This window comes from Anabrus simplex, chromosome 3 (assembly GCF_040414725.1).
Source record: "Anabrus simplex isolate iqAnaSimp1 chromosome 3, ASM4041472v1, whole genome shotgun sequence".
NCBI lineage: Eukaryota > Metazoa > Arthropoda > Insecta > Orthoptera > Tettigoniidae > Anabrus > Anabrus simplex.
The window spans coordinates 288,758,735-288,775,303 of record NC_090267.1 but is presented as its reverse complement, the minus strand read 5'-3'; the positions used below and the strand labels follow the sequence as shown (position 1 = coordinate 288,775,303).

The window sequence follows — 16,569 nt, the reverse complement described above, 5'->3', positions numbered from 1 at the left end:
GGTGTTTGTGTCGTCCTTAACGTTCCTTTCCTCACATTCAACACTTTACACTTCCGCAATTTCCAAATACACGCAGGTTCCTAACTTATGGTGCACATAGGGGCAGAAGATCTTTCTAGGTCGACGCCCCGAACAAATAGCATTTTTTTAATGTTATCTTTTAAAAGTTCAGACTCTAGATCTAGTTCAAAGTTCACGTTGTTCGTTAATTCATTTAGAGTTTTCAAGCTCCATTTTGGTCGGAGTATTTGCTATGCAGACCTCTACGTTGAACGATTTTTTTTTTTTTTTTCATTAGTGATGTAAAGTTGATAGTTCAGTTCCTGGTACGACGAGTAGTTAACACGAGTCAGGGAAGTAGTTTTGAATTCCACAGACATGGTATCGCCATAGTTTACAGTAACTTTGCGACGTGTTTGTGACTCGGCCGATAAAAGCCGTGACGTTGTTACCCAAGGCTAGCCCAGAGTGTATTCATCATCAGTCGGATACGAGTGTGTGCGTGATCCACACACGAGACATGGACATTTACATCGCTGTGAGGACAGTCGGACTCTTCGGACTGGTGAGTAGCTGGTATGAAGCTCCTTATCTTAGGAGTTCGTCATCTGATTCCAAAGGTGCACGAAATAAACAAGGATGGACTGGAAAACAAAATACAATCCTATTATTTACAGTATTGACGGAATGAAAGAGGCTTTTATTTTTGTTCTATAGGGCCAGGCATGGGAGCCGAGTGTTATTGTCATTGGCTCCTCACCAAGGCCGCGGTTCGAATACCGGCCAATACACGAACGAATTTTGAAATGCAGCCACGTCCATGGGGTTCGGCTTCCACATAAAACTGGATGACAAGTGGCTATGATCACAATACCAACAGTCACGTAAAAAGCTTCCTTTGCTTTACACTTACTATTCTCTTATTCTTGTTTTCTTTTTGTATTATTCTCGCTTCTTTATTCTCCCATTCTCTTATTCTTCTTTTCTTCTTATAATTTTACGTTCCCTTATTCTCATTCTTTAATTCTTATTTTATTTTCCTTATTCTTTTTCCCAGTATATTATTCTTTTTTCCTTATTTCCATTTTCCTACTCTTATTTGGTCCGACTTCATGGCTGAGTAGTCAGAGTCTTGACCTTCGGTCCATGGGGCACCGGGTTCGATTTACGGCCGGGTCACAGGATTTAATTCTTAAAACGGCGAATTCCTTTAGCTTGGGTACAGAATGTTTACGCTATCACCAGTATTCATGCAAATCTCGTCGCAAGGCTCGTTATAGCTACACGAAATTATTATTATTATTATTATTATTATTATTATTATTATTATTATTATTATTATTATTATTATTATTATTATTTGACTGGCTAATTGGTTAGAAGCTCGTCTCTTATGTTTCAAGTTTAGAGGATTGAATCGCGACGCAGTCAGTTGATATTTTTTTGCTAGTTGCTCTACGTCGCACCGACACAGATAGGTCTCATGGCGACGATGGGACAGGAAATGGCTAGGAGTGGGAAGGAAGCGGCCGTGGCCTTAATTAAGGTACAGCCCCAGCATTTGCCTGGTGTGAAAATGGGAAACCACGGAAAACCATTTTCAGGGCTGCCGATAGTGGGGTTCGAACCTACTATCTCCCGAATACTGGATACTGGCCGCAATTAAGTCCGTTGATATTTGTTTCTTTTCTTTCTTAATCAGTTTACCCTCCAGGGTTGGCTTTTCCTTCAGACTCGGTGAGGGATTCTACCTCTACCATCTTAATGGCAGTGTCCTGGGGAGTGATACTTTTTAGTCGAGGATAAAATGGGGTGGAGGACCAGTACCTCGTCCAGACAGCCTCACCTGCTATGCTGAACAGGGGCCTTGTTGGGGAGGGATGGAAAGATTGGAAGGGATAGACAAGGAAGAGGGAAGAAAGTGGCCGTGGCCTTATGTTAGGTACCATACAGGCATTTGCCTGGAGGAAAAGTGGAAAACCACTTCGGGGATGGCTGAGGTTTGAATCGGACCTCCTGTACTCAGTTGACCTTCCGACACTGAGTGGATCCCGTTCCAGTCCTCGTACCACGTTTCAAATTTCGTGCCGGAGCCGGGAATCGAACCAGGGCCTCCGGAGGTAGCAGATAATCACATTTAAGAGTGCTTAAACTCAAGAGAACCGTGTCTCCCAGTAATCCGACGTATCTTTAAATCCACAGTCTTTAAAACGTTGGGAAAAACTTACCAATAAGAGGCTTACAACGTCGTGGGTAACAGCTCTACATACTTAATTCTTGTCAAGCGTGCCAAATATAATTTATATCTGAACAGAATATGTGTGCGATGTATTTCTAATTACTGGTCCTTAGGATCAACCCTAATCTTGAGTATTAGTAAGGAAATGTATCATTAGGGTGACCGGGTGTAGTGTTTTAATCAATTATTTTGTCACTATTTCACTTAAGTCAGAGAGGGTCCACATTCAGCCACAACCCAGACTAAAATTCGTAGCAGAAATGGGAATCTAACCCAGGCCAACTGGACGGGAAGATGAGTCTTCGGCGTTAAGTTAATAATAGTGTAACTGATTTTACGACCCAGCAACTACGTTTACGATTTTCGGAGACGTCGAGGTATCGAAATTCTGTCTCATAGGAATTCTTTTACTTCCTGGTAAATATCACTGGACACAGCTGGAATCGAACCTGCCAGCTTGGGCTCAGAAGGCCGACGCTCTACTGTTTTTTTTTTTTTTTTGCTAGTGGCTCTACGTCGCACTGACACAGATAGATCTTACGGTGACGATAAGATAGGAAAGGCCTAGGAGATGGAAGGATGCGGCCATGGCCTTAATTAATGTACAGCCCCAGCATTTTCCTGGTGTGAAAATGGGAAACCACGGAAAACCATCTTCTGCGCTGCCGACAGTGGGATTCGAACCCACTATCTCCAGGATGCACTCTGAATGTCTAAACCACTCAGTCCGGCAAGCACACACTTCATTAGAGTCTGGCTACCTTCGTCAACAGGCCTCTTGGTGTCGACTGAGTGATATACAGTATACTTCTCCAGCTGTAGAATTCTCGTTTCTAAATTCTCGATATCCTGCCAGGCTACTTTTGCAAGTGCTAAGAATACTCTCGTTGCCTCACTTGATAAATATCGCTTCTTTCCAGAAGAGGCTCAGTCCAAGCAACAAAGGTTGACAACATTGTTTTCAAACAGGCTAGAGTCCAGGACTGACACTGTTTCGACATGGAACGAGACATTTGACATGACAGTTCACACATAAATATCTCTGCGACTGACTCCCTCTTGTAGAATAATGTGCAAAGGAGCGAGACGTGTAGTTTTAAACTTGTATTCAAGACATAGCGAGTTTTATCTCCACCGTTGTTGGTAGCCTGAAGCTTATTTTCCGTCATTTACCATTTTCACACCAAGTGAATGCTGAGGCCTGTACCTTAACTGAGACTACAGCTGTCTTGAGTGTTTTTGCTCCCAGAAATTAACCTTGTAGCATACTCTTTTCTGTTTTATGTTTGAGATCTTCTTCGTTTCTGTTGTAGGGTGAGTGAACCTCAGAAACGTGTGCCTCTTCGGAAGTGGAAATATCATTCCTGAAATTTTCGACTTCCCGATCGAAATGGAACCTACGTCCTTCCAAGTGAACCGAGCATTATTTTACCACGTCGTCAATCTTCTTCTTCTTCGTCTTCTTCTTCTTCCTCCTCCTCCTCTTCTTCTTCTTCTTCTTCTTCCTACCACGTTTCCCAAATTATTTGGGTCGACACGTCGTGGGTATTTGACTCAGTTTTGCGACCGAATACCTCTACTGACGCTAATCCTACACGAAGGGATGGAGTCACTTACGTCTTTCTGTGGTGACTGATAGGGTGATAAGTTGTCTGTAGATGAAGAAATGTGTATTAAGACGAACTCAAACATCCAGTCTCCTAGCCACAGGAATAAAACATACGTAGTTAAAATCCCCGACCCGGCCGGATGTGTTTAGGGGTTATAGTAAGGATGTAAAGGAAAGGGCATATAAGTCTCTGGTAAGACCGCAACTAGAGTATGATTGCAGTGTATGAGACCCTCACCAGGATTAATTGATTCGAGAACTGAAAAAAATCCAAAGAAAAGCAGCTCGATTTGTTCTGGGTGATTTCCGACATAAGAGTAGGCCTAGCGTTATAAAATGTTGCAAAGTTTGGGCTGGGAAGACTTGGGAGAAAGGAAACGAGCTGCTTGACTAAGCGGTATGTTCCGAGCAGTCAGTGGAGAGATAGCGTGGAATTACATTAATAGACGAATAAGTTTGAGTGGTGTCTTTAAAGATCACAATATGAAGATATAGTTGGAACTCAAAGGACAAATTGGGGCAAAAATTCGTTTATAGGAAGGGGAGTTAGGGACTGGAGTAATTTACCAAGGGAAATGTTCAATAAATTTCCAATTCCTTTGCAATCATTTATGAAAAGGCTAGGAAAACAGCAGACAGAGAATCTGCCACTTGGGCGACTGCCCTAAATGCAGATCACTAGTGACTGATTGATTGATTGATTGATTGATTGATTGATTGATTGATTGATTGACTGACTGATTGATTGATTGATTGATTGATTGATTGATTGATTGATTGATTGATTGATTGATTGATTGATTGATTGATTGATTGATTGATTGATTGATTGATTGATTGATTGAAATCGAAACCGGGGCCCTCTGAACCGGAGACCATTCAGCCAAGGAGCCAGACTTTGTCACCTCGACAATGTAACCTCTCATAATAATAATAATAATAATAATAATAATAATAATAATAATAATAATAGACCAATCGCAAACTGATGTAATTTAATTCTCGACCTCGCTAATATTGTAGCTAATCTTATATCTTTAGTTTAAAACGCAGCTTCTGAAGTTCAACGTTAATGAGAACTCATCCCAGACCTTTCTACAGATGTCTAATTAGTCTACAGTTTAAATGAAGAACAGCTGTCACTTCGATTGACTGTTGTATGAAAGAATAATGCTTACAGCGACTGTTAAAAGGATTTAAAGACGATATCGTTGATATAGACAAGCGATTCGTTGAAACTAGTGTTGCTGGGATTATAAGTCTTTGTGTTATTGAAATGACCATATCAGAATGCCCTATTATGTTCCTAGTTAATTGTCTTATATGTACAGAGAGAACCAAAAGTAGTCGGACACCGCAAGCTTATTAGGTCATTTTCTTGTAGATGATAATATACGCATGTAAGCTTGAATACACAATCACACAAAATATCGGGCACTTATACTTTCATGAAGCACTGACAAAACAACATTAGACACAACATTTAAATAAATGAAACTTCCTTTCTCACGCGTCAAAAGTATTCGGCCACTGAGTGCTCCAGTCAAAGAAACACACACTTTATCCTACAACACTTTCATTTCAGTACTTTGTTGGATATCCTTTGGCTTTGATTATCACTTTTACGGCTGGTATTATAATAGAAGTTTAAACTGTTGGTTCAGTTTAAACTTCGGTCTGTTAGTCGTGTATTATAAAACTTAATATTAAGTTTAACTAGAGATTAATTTTACTGCCACTCATCTACCGTTTAAACTGAAGTTTAAGAATACATAACCTTACAACATGGCAGAACGAATGGATCTCGAAGATATTTTTGAGGTGTTTGAAGAAATACTAAGCGATGACGAAGAAGTGGTTCAAATTATTGAACGACCACGGGCACTACGGGTTTTCCGAGCAAGGGGATGCAACTTTCATATATGGAATGAAAAATAGTTTTTAAATAGGTTTAAGCTTACAGAACAGACTGCCATAACCCTATTTCAGCAAATTGGTGCTAGAATAAAATATGCAACGAAAAAGTAAGAATGTAAAAATGACTTTTTGAACTATTTGAATGTCAAAAGTGTAAATTTTAGAAAATAAAGTAACTTCCTTCTATTTCAGAAATCATGCTGTATAACCCCTGTCAGCTAATAATAGCATTGCGGTTTTATGCCTCGCGTAGTATGTTTATTAAAATTGGAGATTTCGAAGGAATTCATAAGGCCACTGTTTCACGGACTATATACATATTTCTGTACTAATTGCACAAGCAATTCTATTTCCTTACAAGTAAAATTAGGACGACGTTTATTGCTTTTATCCGCCATTTTACCAAATACAGTAGAGACAATACGCGACACTCAGCGAGATATCGAGGGACAGCTATCAGAGCTCTCTCTAGCGGATTGACCTGAGAACTACTGATTCTGTCATAAGACCACGTGTATTTGTGTGTGAAGTTTTTGGTGTTATTTATGCGTTTTCAGTGAGTTCACATAATTAAATAGTAGCGTGTGTCATTCCTTGATATCTCCTCTCAACATGAGGGGAAAGGTATGTGCTGTGTTTGGCTGCAGTAACTATGAAGTTAAGAAGAATGCGCGGTCTTTCTTCCGTTTCCCTCGTGACAAGAAAATGTAAGTAATATTGTGTTGCATATATATTCTTCCAGTGACAAAGAGCTTTTTATAGTACTTCATAATCTTCTGACCTGCTCGACCCATATTTTAACTGGCTTAAAATATAATACGCATATTTTATTGTATAATGCAGCAGTTAACCTTCAATACCGATGTGTTTTTGTAGGTGTGATCTGTGGGTTTGATTTAATTCAGGAAAGTACATATGAATATGAGTGTGGTTGGTTGTGTTCCAAGTTACTCCATTTGGAATGCCGTAATGCGTTGTCAAGCACTGAAGAAAATATGGGTGATTTAAGAAATGTACATATTTTGTTGAAACAATGTGATGATGCAAATTTGCTTTACCCTAATGTAATGGCATTATGGCAAGTATTGCTTATAGGGAAAGTTTGAATGTTTTTGAGGCTAAATTTATAGATTTTCTTTCTGTTTGTGGGCTTCAAGTTAAAAGGAAAATTGCCTAGCTCTTAAATGTAAATTCATTGAATCATGTGTGTAAGGAATGTGCCGATTTTTTTGTTGACAAGTGTTTTAATATGATGATACAATGCTTTTTTCAGGAGAAAAAAGAAAAATTTAGCCGTGAACGTTCAGGCAGGAATTCTAAATCTAAAAAAGTAATGCATAAATGAAGGATCAAGCCCTTTCACAGCAGTCCATTTCATATCTTGATTATATGTCTAATTTCAGTCTTTAAATAATAACCTGTTAAATTATTCTTCATTCATTTATCTAGAATTGCTTTAGCAACTTTGAAGTTAATATCTAGTAACACTTTCTTTCTAGACGTAATTTATTTATCCATTTCCGGATATATATAAATTTCCATTGATATTTGAATTTAGCGCGAATTATCAGGTCAAGCCACTAGGAGCGCCACATGCGACCTATCTCCCATTTTAACAAGGCTAAATCCGGAAGTGTCGCATATTGTCTCTACTGTATTTGATTTTTCCTATAGGAAGTAAACAAAACACTATCGATAGTCATCTTTTCTTGCGAGTCACTGCAAAACATTATCGACAGTCATCTTTTCTCGCAAGTCACTGCTATCAAGATCGTATGTTTCCTTCTTCACCTCAGTTTAAATTAGGCCGGCCATTATAAGACTCAACATCGGTTTAAACTCGAGTTACAGTTTAACTCAATCTTTAGTTTAAATCCTCATTATAATACCGACTCTTAGTCTGCGTTGGAGCTCTCGTAACGTGCAGTTACTGTCTGAGGTATTAGTTCCCATTCAACCAGCAAAGCATGTTTGAGATTTTCTTTGTTGAAATATCTCTCTTTCTTATGTTCTTCTTCAAAAGGTCTTCATATATGTTCAATGGAATTAACACCAGGGGAATGGGTTGGAGAGCGTAGGTGTTTAGAAGTGATACACAACAGCCACAGTTCGACATTATGAGCGGCATGCTTGGGGTCATTATCTTCCATAAAGATCCAGTCGTCAGTCATCCCAATTTTTTTCCGTACTGGCTGGTAGTTCTTAATGAAGGATTTTCAAGCACATTCTGCGGTGCAGTACAACATTAATGATGTGCAGCTTCCCCACACCGAGTGCATCATGCAGCCCCAAACACACATAGAGCTACCTCCATGTTTAACAACTGGAAAGATGTTCTGAGGCTCTAGTTCAGCGTTCGTTTTCCTCCATACCTTCGGCTTTCCATCTGAACCGAACACGCTGAATATGCTATCATCAGTTCATATAATCTTTTTCAAAAATTCCAAAGTTCCAGTTGCTTTTCCTTTTCATTTCGTTCACCTAAAACTTCTTCCGACCGACTCGACCATGATACCCTTTACGATAACAAATACGCCGCACTGTGCTCGTATGTGACACCGATGTTCTGTAGTTCAGCTGCAATCTTCGGAGCACTCAGATCGGGGTCCCGTTCCTGGCCCGTTCTGGATGGATTTGTCCCTGCCGATTTTGTCCAGTACATCGTATACAGTTGAACGAAGATTTCTAACAATCCGGCTTATCTCATTTAATGATTTTAATTGATTATGTAGCCTTGTAAATGAATTTTCTTTCACCCTGTGTCGTCTCCTTACCTTTGCGATGTATTCTGTTTCCTTGTTCCTGTTGTTAATGTCACTGCTGTCCACTTGATGCAGCTTGATGCACTACTACTCCCGAATCTCGATACGGTTTTGAAACACGTCAGTGACGGCACAGCATTCGTTTTCTTCTCTCTTTTAGTACGAGTCCGAATACTTTTGGAACATAGAAGAGGCCACCTTCTCCAATTGATGTTTAGTACAGTATAACAGAGATGAAAAGGACTGGTAAACAAATCCCACTTATTTTCAGAAGTAAGCTCACTAGTAATAGATCTGACGTGCCGAATTGCACTTTACCCATAGGAGTGGAAATACTACCTTTTACATCGAAAATGCTTAAGTGCCCGAATGCTTTTGATTCTTGCTGTAGCCGTGTATGGACACTGCTAACTAGTGATCTCTTCCCGCAGGTCATAGCTCTCTTTATGACATTACGGCTATCACTGGAAATAGCGCCACCGGAAAACTCCAGTTCTCTAACTCAGTTTCTACAAACAGATTTGAAAGACATGTGGAATTTCAACGCATCACGCACGAAGACCTCGGCCATTACAGGTTTGTGCAGTATAGTCATTATGCAGTTACTACAGTATGTCAGTACTTCAAATTGTTTTTATCATGTTAACTGCAGTAAGTGAATGCATCCTCCAGGGACTCTAATGGCTCGAAGACTGGGTGTATTCGTACTGTCTCTACACTTTTGCAACTCACATAGAACACATTACACGTTCGTCCTTCACAACTACACGGCACCCAACCTCCACGGGGAGCCTGCCTAAAGATTGTACCAGGCTACAATAATCACGTGAAATTATATAATTTCATTTCCCGTTTTAATTGAAATGCTGTAGAACCACATTCAAGTACTCTTGTGTACCAGGTGTTTTCGGAAGACATCCCTGCTTATCTCTCCAGCAATTTTCGTCGCCTTGGTTCTTTACATCTCCATGATACTCTCTCATGATACTAGAAATACCTGTCCACCGAACAACCACATATCATCGATCATTCACTATCACCGCTTCGGGATGGTGAAATGCTCTTCCCAAAGACATCAAGGATGCTGCATCAAAAAGTATATTTAAAACCTTTCACCAGCAGTTCCAGCAAGGTGCCTATATAGGTGGAACGAGTGATTGTGTGTGAAAATGTTATGAGATTATTGTCAAATAAAATAAAATATTGGGTTAATATGATAAGTAATTTAAAACATCCGTACTGTATTTACCAATTAGAAGTAAACATAGCTAGTAGCAATTACAGTATTTAACTTAGATCTAGTATTCAAGAATACAATTAATGTTTTTGTTAAATCTACTAGTATTTTTATTTTCATATTTCTTTTGTTGTGTACTGAAATAAGTATTTTTTCAAATCTGTATTATCTAGGCAGTTCCATTTTCCTTTCTTTCTTCTTTGTGTGTTATTTGTAGTTCTGAGTATTTTAAGTTTATCAGTGCCATTGTATTAATAAGTGTGGTTAAGTTTAAGAAAGGGCCAGGAGCCCTAACTTTGCCACAGAAAATAAAGGCGTTATCTATAACCAAGCAAGCGTCTCGGCTTCTGTGGCTGTTGATATCGAGATCACAGCCAGGGTAAATCTCCTGGAGGAGCAATACGCGCTTGCCCTTTGCGGAACTTGATAGGCAAAATAATGCTAGGCAGGTCTATAATACTGTGGAGATATAATTTTGGAGGGACAGACTCCGTATCGGTTTGGAAATTTTCTAAGAAAGAGTAATTTAAACGCCAACTCAGTATTGTGTTAGTTTTACGTCCCACTAAGTACTATTTTACGGTTTCCAGAGCTGGGGCTGTACCTTAATTAAGGCCACGGCCGCTTCCTTCCAACTCCTAGGCCTTTCCTATCCCATCGTCGCCATAAGACCTATCTGTGTCAGTGCGACGTAAAGCCCCTAGCAAAAAAAAAAAAAAAAAAAAAAAAAACGGTTTCCAGAGACCACGAGATGCTCGAAATTTTGTCTTGCGAGAGTTCTCTTCGCAAGGCATTACAGGCCATTAAGATCCTCGGAAAAGAGGGAGGTAACGGCATCCACTTCCCGTAACCTCGGCACGAAGTGGAATAGTGTGGTGAGCACTATGCGTTGCATGTAAGCTTTGGGAAAGCATCATATATAGGTATGATTAGGCTTAGGCATGTTCGCGAAATTAATGTCTGGTTCGTTAGAAGGCAGTTCGGGTTTAGGATTGGTTATTCCACTGAAGCTCAACTTGTAGGATTCCAGCAAGATATAGCAGATAACTTGAATTCAGGAGGTCAAATGAACTGTATCGCGATCGACCTACCTAAGGCATTTGATAGGGTAGATCATGGGAAAGTACTGGAAAAAATGAGTGCAATTGGACTAGACAAAAGAGTGATAAAGATGTTGATTCCCATAGGGAACCTAAAATATTTGCTCCGAACGAGTAAATTTATAATACCAATATAGTGCCAATGCACCCCTATTAGAGACTTTGTCCCATTCTCAAAAATTGATGCCTGCCTGGTCATCAGATGATAAAGATGTTGATTCCCATAGAGAACCTAAAATATTTGTTCCGAATGAGTAAATTTATAATACCAACATATTTGGTCCGTTATAGGACATTATAAATTTTCCAGCTAACTCATTCTTGAACTTGTAAAAATATAATATAATTTTAACACAGTTTCATGTTGTTAATATGGTTTTAAATTGTGATCAATTTGAAATAGATAAACTTATATGATTGTCGATTTTTCCACAAACTTATATCAGCTAATGATGACGCAGAGGGGCGTCGAAACTAGTTACGATTAAAATATATGTTGTAATTACATTACAACAATTTTTATGTATTGAATAAGATGGACAAAAATTATAATAAAAGTTGTAATCTTGGTTCAGTACGGACAAACAATAAAGTTTATTAATTTAATAGACACAAAAAGTTCAAGAAAGGAAGTGCTATTTTAATGCATCGTTATCATATGTTATTAATTTTTCCATTCTTGTTGTTGTAGATGTTGATTTGGTGGTCAACTTCATCCTCTTCAACCTGTTTACTGCTGTTTGTAATTCGCTGCTAATCATCGCTTCATATGTGGTATGCATAAAATAATTTTAAATATTTAATATTTTTTTAATCTACTCCTCCACATGCGCCCAGCGCGATAAAGTACAGTACTATAAAATATACAAAGTCAGGAGGGGTTGGGATGGCTGTTACTAAACTCGATGTTCAGGAAGATGTCTCTTCACCGATCCAGCGATTCAGGTCCATATTATGAGTGATGATAATACTTTTCACTTGGTACGGGATCATGTTAATTAGGTTACAAAATCGCTTTTAATAATTGTTGAACTTCAGGGCGATGTTTCCGGTGCAACATTCTGGAAATATGTGAAAATTCCAAAGAGCATTCTTTAGTAGAGTTAGTTAGTGAGCGTATGCATCGAAACAATGAGCAGGCGCAATCAGCTGTCTCGATGCCTCGACACAAGAACGCTTCGCTGTTTCCAAGCAGTCAGATTACTTCGTGTGTCGTTTCGCGTGAACAGAAACTCCAGTCGTTCCGTACAAGTCAGCTGCATCGATGCTTCGAAACAGCAAAGCTTTGAGACAGCGACGGTACTTCGTTTACCCTCTCACCTCGACAGAAACACTCCGCGTTGTTAACCATCTTACTATGCTTTTCGTAACCATTTTAGGTTGCTTGTTAATATACGTAAAATTCCGATTTCGCACTCTTCTTAGATGTTATTACTCATTTTATAATTATTCAAGTTAGTTCATTTACTTAGACTACTATTTTACAATATTTTTGTAACTGAATAAGATTAAATTTATTGTACATAGAATACATATTTTGAACTCTTCTTAAATTTACTAAATCATGTTATAATTATTTATATTAGTTACTGTTTTAGCGCTCTTTTCTTCTTCTTAATCCGGTTACCCTCCAGGGTCAGTTTTTCCCTCGGACTGAGCGAGGGATTCCACCTCTACCGCCTCAAGGGCAGTGTCCTGGAGCTTCAGACTCTGGGTCGGGGATACTACTGGGGAGGATGACCAGTACCTCGCCCAGGCGGCCTGCTATGCTGAGCAGGGGACTTGTGGGGGGATAGGAAGATTGGAAGGGATAGAGAAGGAAGTGGGAAGGAAGCGGCCGTGGCCTTAAGTTAGGTACCATCCCGGCATTTGCCTGGAGGAGAAGTGGGAAACCACGGAAAACCACTTCCAGGATGGTTGAGGTGGGAATCGAACCCACCTCTACTCAGTTGACCTCCCGAGGCTGAGTGGACCCCGTTCCAGCCCTCGTACCATTTTTCAAATTTCGTGGCAGAGTCGGGAATCGAACCCGGGCCTCCAGGGGTGGCAGATAATCACACTAACCACTACACCACAGAGGCGGACTAGCGCGCTTTTACATAACAAAAACTCACCCCTTTTAGTATCATTGTAAGTGCTTAGTGAAGAAGCAAACTCAAATTAGGTGTTACTATATACTGGTACTATTATACTGTACTCTTGTACATAATCTATTTATCATATTATATTTTGTACATTTGTTCATTAAATATTTCGTGAATATCATATTTTATCGTTATCAGAACCTCGAACAGTTTATTCAGTGAACTTAAGCTTTGAAGTCTGGTTCATGTTTCACCGCACCATCGTGGAACACTGCTTCTCTTGCAGTTCGTGTTTCAACACACTACTTCACCACGCCATCGCGGAAAACTGTCAAGGTACTGCGTATAGGAACACTGCTTCTCTTGCAGTTCGTGTTTCAACACACTACTTCACCACGCCATCGCGGAAAACTGTCAAGGTACTGCGTATAGGAATACTGTTGCTCTTGCAGTCTGTGATAGTAGTGCGCCGTGTGTCGTCACACTGCTTAGAAGCAATTCGCTGTGCCGTATCGAATGTTTCGAAACAGTCATCAGTGTCACTTCGCCCATCTCTATTCTTTAGTTTAGAACGTATCAAAGAAAATTTAATTCTTGAGGGGCATATCCATTTTCCTAGACTTCTGCAAGTAGGTCTACTCATTGTACGTTTGAATAAAATAAGACACCGAGCTCGATAGCTGCAGTCGCTTAAGTGAGGCCAGTATCCTGTATTCGGGAGATAGTGGGTTCAAACCCCACTGTCGCCAGCCCTGAAGATGGTTTTCCGTGGTTTCCCATTTTCACACCAGGCAAATGCTGGGGCTGTACCTTAATTAAGGCCACAGCCGCTTCCTTCTCACTCCTAGACCTCCCGTCCCATCGTCGCCATAAGACGTAGCTGTGTCGGTGCAAAGTAAAGAAACTTAAAAATAAGGAATAAGAACGGTAGCTACTTAACGTCTTACTTAATTTTTTTGCTAGTTGCTTAACGTGCCTGAAATTTCAATTGATACCTAACTCAGGCTTTCATCCCATAACCTCGAACGCAATGAGAGTGTTTGGAAACTACTTAACCAGGTGGTATTTTTCGAATTGAAATGGATATCACCACAGCCTGCTGTTTCAAAAATGGCCAGGGCATTGATACTAATCTTGTATAGCGGTCTCTGCGGGTAGCGCTTTAAGATTTAAAAGAGCAAAGCCATCTCCGTACAGGCCATGCAGGCCCTGGGAGGAGTGGAAGTTAGAGGCTTCCACTACACGCATTCTCGGCACTATGTGAGATAGGGTGATTAGCCTTTTTTTCCCCAAGAATTATTTGTACTCACTTTTAGTACTCCTTAGAGCCACGTGCCTCTCCAAAAGTGGAACTCTCGTTTCTGATTTTTCGACTTCCTGAGGGGGAGCCGAACTCACATCCTTCCGGCTGAAACGAGCACTTTAAGACACCGAGTTTTATTTTGTCAGCAGACAGTTACCCGATAACCCAAAATACACAGAGTGGCCAAAAGTCATGGGAAGACTTGCTCCTCCGCGAGCCCTCAGAACGGCCGCAGTACGTCGAGGCATCGACTCTACAAGGTGTTGGAATCGTTCTGGAGAGATCTGGACCCATGCATCTTGCATTGCTACCCACAATTGGTCTTGTGCAGTTGGTGAGAGGTTCATGGAGCGTACACCAGCATCGACAGCATCTCATTAATGCTGACAGGATTAAGATCGGGAGATCTGGAGGGCCAATCCATGGTTATAACTTCACTGAAGTTCTCCTCCAAGCACCTTCTTGCCATCAGAGAAAGGTGACATGGCGCATTGGCCTGTTGAAACATGGCATCTCCATCAGGGTATTCTAGGGCCAGAAAGGAATGCAGATGTTTTGAAAGAATCTCCACATAACATGCACCTGTCATCGCTCTCTGCAGCCGAACAATGGGCCTAATTGCAACCATGAGAACGCCGCCCAGATCAGAAATGAGCCACCTCTCGCCTGGACACAACCTTGTTGAGATGCAGGATCTATAGCTTCGTGGGGAATACGCCACACTCTCACGCGCCCGTCAGCTCGATACAACTGGAACCAGGATTTTTCAGACCATACCACACGCACTCAATGTTCCATTGTCCATTGCCGACGTTCGCGGGCCCATGAACGTCGCTGAGCTCTGTATCGAGGTGTCAACAAAAGGGACAGAGTTGGTCATCGGCTGGTGAAACCTATAGGTAGAGTTGCCTCCTTACAGTCTGGTAGAAGTGAGTTCCTACTCCCAACATTCAAATGAGCGGTGACCTGACTCACAGTAGCCCGTCGAGCACCCAGTATGGTTTTGCGGAGGTGACGTGATGTCCGGTCGTTAAACACCTGTGGTCTTCCCATGCGGCGGTTTACGCGGGTAGTAACATTCTCTCTGCGATATTGAAGATCCACCCTCGACACCGTTGACCTCGGAAATCCGAATTCGCGTGTACTCTCCGCAATGCTGTAACCCATGCGCCGTGCGTCGATGATCATCCCACGTTCAAATTCTGTTAACTCTCGACTTGTTGCCATCTTCAATACACTGGTGTCTGTGACAGGCTGCTCAGCTACGCCGCAGCTAGTCGCAACGCTCAGGGGTCATACACGGCACATTTTCTATGGGACATCCCTTCCCGTGACTTTTGGCCACTCAGTGTATATTGCTTAAATTAATGTTTTTAAATCCTCTGGATTCTATCGTTAACTGCCTCTGATTGTCATAGGATGAACGTAACACTCAGGGAAGGCTGGAGAATCGGATAGCTAGTGTGATCTCTTGTTGGAGGCGGATAAAGGTCATCTCAGACCAAGGGTCGAAGTCAAAGGGCTTCAAGAACGTGATGTTGGTTGCCTATAGCGAAATAAAGGGTCTGGATAACTGTGATAATGGGCTATTGTTAGAACAGCTACCCTTATGGCACAACAGAAGGTATGAACTAGAGGTATGATTTGAGTACTATGTGATTATTTCAAGCTTACCTTCAGTAGCTCTACGAACAAGTCTTCACTTTCTCAAAAGGGAGGTCTCTGTTGCATTCCCTAGAGACGTCCACTACCCATAAGGATCGAGACTGACCCTGCCGGGTGTTTATATGAGTGTAAGAGAGATATCTACAATCAAAGGATTCCTATGGAATGGTCATGAAGACCTACCTTGTATGGCAGCCCTATTGTATTGAGATTGCGTGCCTGTCTCTTACCCAGGGGCCACGGGTATGATTCTCGGCCAGGCCAGAGAATTTAATTATGGACTAAGGACTGGAATGTGGTTCAATCAACCTCATGACACCAATAGAGGAGTTATCTGATACGAGAGGAGACGGACTCAGTCAACAGAGCCAAGCAATATCGTCACGTTGGCCACGTATCACTCCAATAACTCTAGGCCATCTGGCTGACCAGCAGTTGTCATGCCAAGCCAAGGCTCTAGTGAACTGTTGAGCCACGGAGAACTACAGTACTAACCACTCAGATTGAGTACTCAGTCCGAAGGCTGGTCGAATCCTGAACAGTTCTGCCATCACCTGGCATAAATGGCCTAGGCTTCACTGAAGAGGATTTTCTAGGAAAAGAGAGTGAAACATTTTCCCGTTGGTTTCCTCGGACGTTGCTATTACATATCA

At 41.0% G+C, this 16,569-nt stretch overlaps 1 protein-coding gene across 4 annotated transcripts in view; it reads left to right on the top strand.

Annotated features, from left to right (window-relative positions):
* Positions 1-433: 433 nt before the first annotated feature.
* The window catches only part of LOC136867235 (uncharacterized), a 93,754-nt gene continuing 77,618 nt past the window's right edge, over positions 434-16,569 (top strand). Inside the window, exons 1-3 of one of the 4 annotated variants that reach the window (XM_067144376.2) lie at positions 434-565; positions 8,959-9,103; positions 11,556-11,638. The gene's annotated coding sequence lies outside the window, so the exon portion shown is untranslated. Of the gene's footprint in view, positions 566-765; positions 885-8,958; positions 9,104-11,555; positions 11,639-16,569 lie in introns of those variants that run through there. The other 3 variants (XM_068227055.1, XM_067144375.2, XM_067144377.2) reach the window with 3 other exon arrangements.